This window comes from Megalopta genalis, unplaced genomic scaffold (assembly GCF_051020955.1).
Source record: "Megalopta genalis isolate 19385.01 unplaced genomic scaffold, iyMegGena1_principal scaffold0141, whole genome shotgun sequence".
Taxonomy (NCBI): Eukaryota; Metazoa; Arthropoda; class Insecta; order Hymenoptera; family Halictidae; genus Megalopta; species Megalopta genalis.
Window position 1 is genome coordinate 319283 of NW_027476210.1, and position 8218 is coordinate 327500.

The 8218-nt window shown below is 40.8% G+C and overlaps 2 non-coding genes across 2 annotated transcripts; both read left to right on the plus strand.

Moving 5' to 3' along the window:
• Window positions 1-4018: 4018 nt before the first annotated feature.
• Window positions 4019-5939, plus strand: LOC143262546 (small subunit ribosomal RNA). The gene has a single exon (XR_013036328.1). It is a non-coding gene; the product is annotated as a small subunit ribosomal RNA (ribosomal RNA).
• Window positions 5940-7273: 1334 nt separating this feature from the next.
• LOC143262535 (5.8S ribosomal RNA) lies at window positions 7274-7428 on the plus strand. The gene has a single exon (XR_013036317.1). It is a non-coding gene; the product is annotated as a 5.8S ribosomal RNA (ribosomal RNA).
• Window positions 7429-8218: the final 790 nt, after the last annotated feature.

Sequence of the window (8218 nt, forward strand, 5' to 3'; positions counted from 1 at the left end):
CTTTACTCTTGATCGGTACGTTGGGACTTTGAAAATATTCGGGCGTACGCGGCGCGCTCGGCGCTTTGAACAGCTCCGGTGTCCCCATTATTTTCGATTTACGGCTAAAATAAATTTTTCTAATTTTTTTCAATAACATATTCTTGCTTAAATAACTTTTTTACATAGGGATTAAGCATTTAGAACGATACATTGTTTAAAATAAGGGCACTTTACTCTTGACATTTTACGGTTTTTTCAATTTTCTGAAAAATCCTATCATTAGATTTTTTTAAAAATACGATATTCTTGCTTAACTAACGTTTCTACATAGGGATTAAGCATTTAGAACGAAATCTAATGTCAGAAAATGGCACTTTACTCTTGACATTTTTCGGTTTTTTCAATTTTCTGGAAAATCCTATCATTAGATTTTTTTAAAAATACGATATTCTTGCTTAACTAACGTTTTTACATAGGGATTAAGCATTTAGAACGAAATCTAATGTAGGAAAATGGTACTTTACTCTTGATCGGTACGGTGGGACTTTGAAAATATTCGGGCGTTCCAATCGCTCGTCTGTTGCATCATAGCGCGTCTCGGCGCAATCGACCGATTCGCTCGATCCATTATTTTCGATTTACGGCTAAAATAAATTTTTCTAATTTTTTTCAATAACATATTCCTGCTAAAATAACTTTTTTACATAGGGATTAAGCATTTAGAACGATACATTGTTTAAAATAAGGGCACTTTACTCTTGACATTTTACGGTTTTTTCAATTTTCTGAAAAATCCTATCATTAGATTTTTTTAAAAATACGATATTCTTGCTTAACTAACGTTTCTACATAGGGATTAAGCATTTAGAACGAAATCTAATGTCAGAAAATGGCACTTTACTCTTGACATTTTTCGGTTTTTTCAATTTTCTGGAAAATCCTATCATTAGATTTTTTTAAAAATACGATATTCTTGCTTAACTAACGTTTTTACATAGGGATTAAGCATTTAGAACGAAATCTAATGTAGGAAAATGGTACTTTACTCTTGATCGGTACGTTGGGACTTTGAAAATATTCGGGCGTACGCGGCGCGCTCGGCGCTTCGAACAGCTCCGGTGTCCCCATTATTTTCGATTTACGGCTAAAATAAATTTTTCTAATTTTTTTCAATAACATATTCCTGCTAAAATAACTTTTTTACATAGGGATTAAGCATTTAGAACGATACATTGTTTAAAATAAGGGCACTTTACTCTTGACATTTTACGGTTTTTTCAATTTTCTGAAAAATCCTATCATTAGATTTTTTTAAAAATACGATATTCTTGCTTAACTAACGTTTCTACATAGGGATTAAGCATTTAGAACGAAATCTAATGTCAGAAAATGGCACTTTACTCTTGACATTTTTCGGTTTTTTCAATTTTCTGGAAAATCCTATCATTAGATTTTTTTAAAAATACGATATTCTTGCTTAACTAACGTTTTTACATAGGGATTAAGCATTTAGAACGAAATCTAATGTAGGAAAATGGTACTTTACTCTTGATCGGTACGTTGGGACTTTGAAAATATTCGGGCGTTCCAATCGCTCGTCTGTTGCATCATAGCGCGTCTCGGCGCAATCGACCGATTCGCTCGATCCATTATTTTCGATTTACGGCTAAAATAAATTTTTCTAATTTTTTTCAATAACATATTCCTGCTTAAATAACTTTTTTACATAGGGATTAAGCATTTAGAACGATACATTGTTTAAAGTAAGGGCACTTTACTCTTGACATTTTACGGTTTTTTCAATTTTCTGAAAAATCCTATCATTAGATTTTTTTAAAAATACGATATTCTTGCTTAACTAACGTTTCTACATAGGGATTAAGCATTTAGAACGAAATCTAATGTCAGAAAATGGCACTTTACTCTTGACATTTTTCGGTTTTTTCAATTTTCTGGAAAATCCTATCATTAGATTTTTTTAAAAATACGATATTCTTGCTTAACTAACGTTTCTACATAGGGATTAAGCATTTAGAACGATACATTGTTTAAAATAAGGGCACTTTACTCTTGACATTTTACGGTTTTTTCAATTTTCTGAAAAATCCTATCATTAGATTTTTTTAAAAATACGATATTCTTGCTTATCTAACGTTTCTACATAGGGATTAAGCATTTAGAACGAAATCTAATGTCAGAAAATGGCACTTTACTCTTGACATTTTTCGGTTTTTTCAATTTTCTGGAAAATCCTATCATTAGATTTTTTTAAAAATACGATATTCTTGCTTAACTGACGTTTCTACATAGGGATTAAGCATTTAGAACGAAATCTAATGTAGGAAAATGGTACTTTACTCTTGATCGGTACGTTGGGACTTGGAAAATATTCGGGCGTACGCGGCGCGCTCGGCGCTTTGAACAGCTCCGGTGTCCCCATTATTTTCGATTTACGGCTAAAATAAATTTTTCTAATTTTTTTCAATAACATATTCTTGCTTAGATAACTTTTTTACATAGGGATTAAGCATTTAGAACGACATATTGTTTAAAATAATGGTACTTTACTCTTGTGATTTTTCGGTTTTTTTTGATTATTTTGAAAAATAAATTTTTGTAATTTTTTTAAATACGATATTCGTGATCAGTGATCGATTTCACATATGGATTAAGCATTTAGAATCGTGCGGAAGCGTTATTAAAAAAGTTTACTCGATGCGATGGGACTTTGAAAAGTTTGTGAAAATTTTCATATTGGGAAAAAATGTGTAATTTTTTGTCTAGTTTACGGTAATGTAATTTATTTTAATGTTTACTATAAATTTTTTTTTCGTTCGTTCACGCGCTATGTTACAACAGCACGGCCGGGCGGTCTGTTGCCGCGGCGGTTTACACTCATAAGCGCGCGTGCTATTCGGCCGGCGGCGCCGGCGTCCTTGCCGGCCGTTCGGTATCTATAAGAGATACACGGTCCGTGCGAGGCGGACGGAGCAGAGCGGGTTTTGGGCCAATTCTACGATCTCGGTCGAGAAGCTGTCTCAGAGCTCCTTCGGGGCTTCGGTCCTGACTGTTTCGTGCCGTTTACGTTACGGACTTTTCTCCACACAGCGTGGCCACGGGTCGGTGTCTTTGACCGAATGGCCCATATGTGGCAAGCCCTACGGGGTTGGTTACCCGTATGCACTTTGTATGTATACTCGTACTCACTGAGCAATCGACTCTTCTGTCCGAGCGATGGAAAAATTTTTTAAAATGCATCTGTAAGATTTGGAAGCAAATCGTACCAATTGAAAACTGTGGCTAAAATGAATAGCCCAGTGGAGAGAGAAAACTATCAAAAAACTGATTTTTTAAATCAAGAGGTGTCAGAAATCGAAATGCCTAGCGCGAGCGGAAGAACACGCTTTCTCGCCAGTCCAGCATGTGTCCTGTCCGTTCTTCCTCGGCTTGCCGATTTTGCCCAGATCAGAGGTTTCGTGCTTCCGGCGGTCAGAAGATCAGCGTGAGCGTACGCGCTTCCACGACTATGGCATCACCCATGTACTTTTTCCTTTGAATATATTTGAGTACATAAAAAATATTAAAACATATAGAGAGAACTGTGTCTTGGATCTTAAAAATTTGTCAATAGCGATGATATATTATTACTTAACTTGAAGTATTTGTACGTTTTAGCTGGGACGTACATTTATCTTACAAGATGTTAATAGCGAGACTCTTGAAGATAAAATTATCTTGTGATTTTATGAAGGCAAAGATAGAAACGTACGAAGCTGGCGTACGTAGAAAAATGTGATTTTACGATAGAACAAAAATATAATACGTACGTTTTTGGGCGTACGGTAAAATATCTGTATGGTAGAAAAATGAAAGAAATTGAGCGTTAAAGAAGATATGTTACAAGCGCGGAATGTGGCAAAACTTGTACATATTTGAAAGAGAAAAATGGTGTGTCGACCTGACATATATATATGAAACAGGCGACGATGGAAAAGGATTTAAATTTTGTCCATTTTATATATACATATTGTATAGTTCCCTGGTTGATCCTGCCAGTAGTCATATGCTTGTCTCAAAGATTAAGCCATGCATGTCTCAGTACATGCCGTATTAAGGTGAAACCGCGAATGGCTCATTAAATCAGTTATGGTTTCTTAGATCGTACTAAAATTTACTTGGATAACTGTGGTAATTCTAGAGCTAATACATGCAAAACAGAGTTCCGACCAGAGATGGTAGGAACGCTTTTATTAGATCAAAACCAATCGGTGGCGGGTGTTTACACTCGTCCATCGTTTGCTTTGGTGACTCTGAATAACTTTGTGCTGATCGCATGGTCTTATAGCACCGGCGACGCATCTTTCAAATGTCTGCCTTATCAACTGTCGATGGTAGGTTCTGCGCCTACCATGGTTGTAACGGGTAACGGGGAATCAGGGTTCGATTCCGGAGAGGGAGCCTGAGAAACGGCTACCACATCCAAGGAAGGCAGCAGGCGCGCAAATTACCCACTCCCGGCACGGGGAGGTAGTGACGAAAAATAACGATACGGGACTCATCCGAGGCCCCGTAATCGGAATGAGTACACTTTAAATCCTTTAACGAGGATCCATTGGAGGGCAAGTCTGGTGCCAGCAGCCGCGGTAATTCCAGCTCCAATAGCGTATATTAAAGTTGTTGCGGTTAAAAAGCTCGTAGTTGAATCTGTGTGTCACAGTGTCGGTTCATCGCTCGCGGTGTTTAACTGGCATTATGTGGTACGTCCTACCGGTGGGCTTTGCTCTTCACGGGGCGGTCCAACTAATATCCCATCGCGGTGCTCTTCACTGAGTGTCGAGGTGGGCCGGTACGTTTACTTTGAACAAATTAGAGTGCTCAAAGCAGGCTACCTTCGCCTGAATACTGTGTGCATGGAATAATGGAATAGGACCTCGGTTCTATTTTGTTGGTTTTCGGAACCCCGAGGTAATGATTAATAGGGACAGATGGGGGCATTCGTATTGCGACGTTAGAGGTGAAATTCTTGGATCGTCGCAAGACGGACAGAAGCGAAAGCATTTGCCAAAAATGTTTTCATTAATCAAGAACGAAAGTTAGAGGTTCGAAGGCGATCAGATACCGCCCTAGTTCTAACCATAAACGATGCCAGCTAGCGATCCGCCGAAGTTCCTACGATGACTCGGCGGGCAGCTTCCGGGAAACCAAAGCTTTTGGGTTCCGGGGGAAGTATGGTTGCAAAGCTGAAACTTAAAGGAATTGACGGAAGGGCACCACCAGGAGTGGAGCCTGCGGCTTAATTTGACTCAACACGGGAAACCTCACCAGGCCCGGACACCGGAAGGATTGACAGATTGATAGCTCTTTCTTGATTCGGTGGGTGGTGGTGCATGGCCGTTCTTAGTTGGTGGAGCGATTTGTCTGGTTAATTCCGATAACGAACGAGACTCTAGCCTGCTAAATAGACGTAATTATGGTATCTCGAAGGCTCTCGGCTTCTGCCGGTGGGGTTTTTACTACCAACGTACAAACAAATCTTCTTAGAGGGACAGGCGGCTTCTAGCCGCACGAGATTGAGCAATAACAGGTCTGTGATGCCCTTAGATGTTCTGGGCCGCACGCGCGCTACACTGAAGGAATCAGCGTGTGTTCCCTGGCCGAAAGGCCCGGGTAACCCGCTGAACCTCCTTCGTGCTAGGGATTGGGGCTTGCAATTATTCCCCATGAACGAGGAATTCCCAGTAAGCGCGAGTCATAAGCTCGCGTTGATTACGTCCCTGCCCTTTGTACACACCGCCCGTCGCTACTACCGATTGAATGATTTAGTGAGGTCTTCGGACTGGTGCGCGGCAATGTTTCGGCATTGCCGATGATGCCGGGAAGATGACCAAACTTGATTATTTAGAGGAAGTAAAAGTCGTAACAAGGTTTCCGTAGGTGAACCTGCGGAAGGATCATTACAATGTTCCAATATATCTCAAAGAGAGAGGAGAGGAGGAGAGAAAATGAATTCGATTAGTTTGTGGATAAGAATTCATATAAAAAAAAAAGATATTGTTGAGCCCGCCAGATCATTCGTGCGTGATTTACACGGCCAGACGTGTGTACTACACGTATTAGGCCTTTGATCTGCGTTGCGTAGGCCACAACAAATCTTTCAAAGAGAGAGAGATATATGTGTTGTTGGGGTTTGTGATTATGAAGGTGCCCCAACGCACAAAAATATATAAAAATGTACAAAGTTGGGATGTGGTGTGGTGGAGAAGAGTTGGGCCCGACCAGATCATTCGTGCGTGATTTACACGGCAGACGTGTGTACTACACGTATTAGGCCTTTGATCTGCGTTGCGTAGGCCATCTTCCTTCCAAGACACACACGTGTTGGGGTTTGTGTGATTTTATGATAGTGCCCCAACACGGAAAAATAAGCGTACGAGAAGAGTTGGGCCCGACCAGATCATTCGTGCGTGATTTATACACGGCCAGACGCGTATTATATTACACGTATTAGGCCTTTGATCTGCGTTGCGTAGGCCATCTTCTCGATAGAGAGAAAGCCAATGTATTATTTTTTCTTTCTTTACACACACACACACAGTTGTAGTAGGACAGGGAGGGATGCGAGCGTGCTAATCACGCTTCCTCAAGTCTTCGCTGTGGTGTGTAAAAAAAAAAAGAAAAAAAGGAATCGTTGGGAAAGTCCAAAGGACGAAAATATCGGGCAGTCTGAAGATAACTTAATGCTCGTTTACATTGGTATCAAGAGAGACCGGCTTGTGTAGCTCGTTTCAATGCTGTGTCGTTGTCATTGACACCCTACTCTGTTGCGCGCTAGTGGCAGCATGAGCGTGGGACGTATATATATATATGACACCCAGCTAGAGCCGGCCGTGAGTCCGTCCGGTGTAAATAACGACGAAAGGAGAGAGAAACTTTTCGAATCCAGTATCGGGTTGATAATTGTCCAGTTTGAATATCCATATCCCCGTCGTTTTTGGAGGTGATATACTCTCTGTGTTTCTTCGATAGAAGGCTTTTCAATGTTCTATTCGCTCCGACCGTCGAACTTGCAAGAAAACAGTGGTTTTGGATTTGCTCGTACATATATATATGGTTTCGACGGAAATATCTCGTTCTTTAAGGGACAATTATGTCGTTGTACGACGACTCCCGAATCTCCTTCGCGCGCTGGTTGGAGCTCTTCGGGTATCGGCTTGTTCCGAAATATAACACAAAAATGTGGTGGATAGCAAATACACATTATATTATATATGAGAGAATAAAAGGGAAAAATTACCCTGAACGGTGGATCACTTGGCTCGTGGGTCGATGAAGAACGCAGCTAATTGCGCGTCAACGTGTGAACTGCAGGACACATGAACATCGACATTTCGAACGCACATTGCGGTCCACGGATACAATTCCTGGACCACGCCTGGCTGAGGGTCGTTTACGTACTTATAAACTGCTTGCGTTGATGGCACTTGTTGCCTATATACGTACGAGCGAATGATGGGCGCTTCGTCGGCGTTTGTCGCGGTCCTATGAATATTGAGAAATTTTACGTACGTCTAACAGTCTTCGAGAGAGATGGAAATCGTGTTCGAACTAGCGTGAGTGTGGAAGGCGGTGTCGTGTGTCGTATATGTTTTATATACGTCCGCCCGTCTGAAACACCGCTTCGAAGCGGTGACAAAATCTTTTTCGGGACGATTCGTATCCGTAGAACTATCGAGATTTCACTGGTACATTTTCAACGCGCTCCCGACGTCGCCTGAAATGAAACGAGATGGGTTTAACCCACGAAAGCGTACTACACGAGTCTGTCCTATGTGAAGACTGTGTACAGAGATCGAACGAACGCATGAAAGAAATTGAACGAAAGAACACATAACCCGCAAAAATATAGAGTAGAATTGTGACCGTTGCTTCGAATTTGAATTTATATGTATATATATATCATAGCCCCAGGGAGTGGAACCTATGAGTGTGGAAGGATGTCTCTTACCGTTATGTTGCCAGAGGAAAAAAAGTCTCTCTCTTCGTACGACACATTTGTGTACGAATTGTATCGATGGCTATATAGATCCGATGTTGCACATATTCTGAGTAAAGAACACCCCACCCGGGTTACCGTCCTAAAACTCTTCTATTGGTGTGGCTATGATGTGTGTGTCAACGCAATCGCGAGTCTGGTTCTACGGGAAAACCGTTTGTCGGTCGCCCCATATATCTTTTT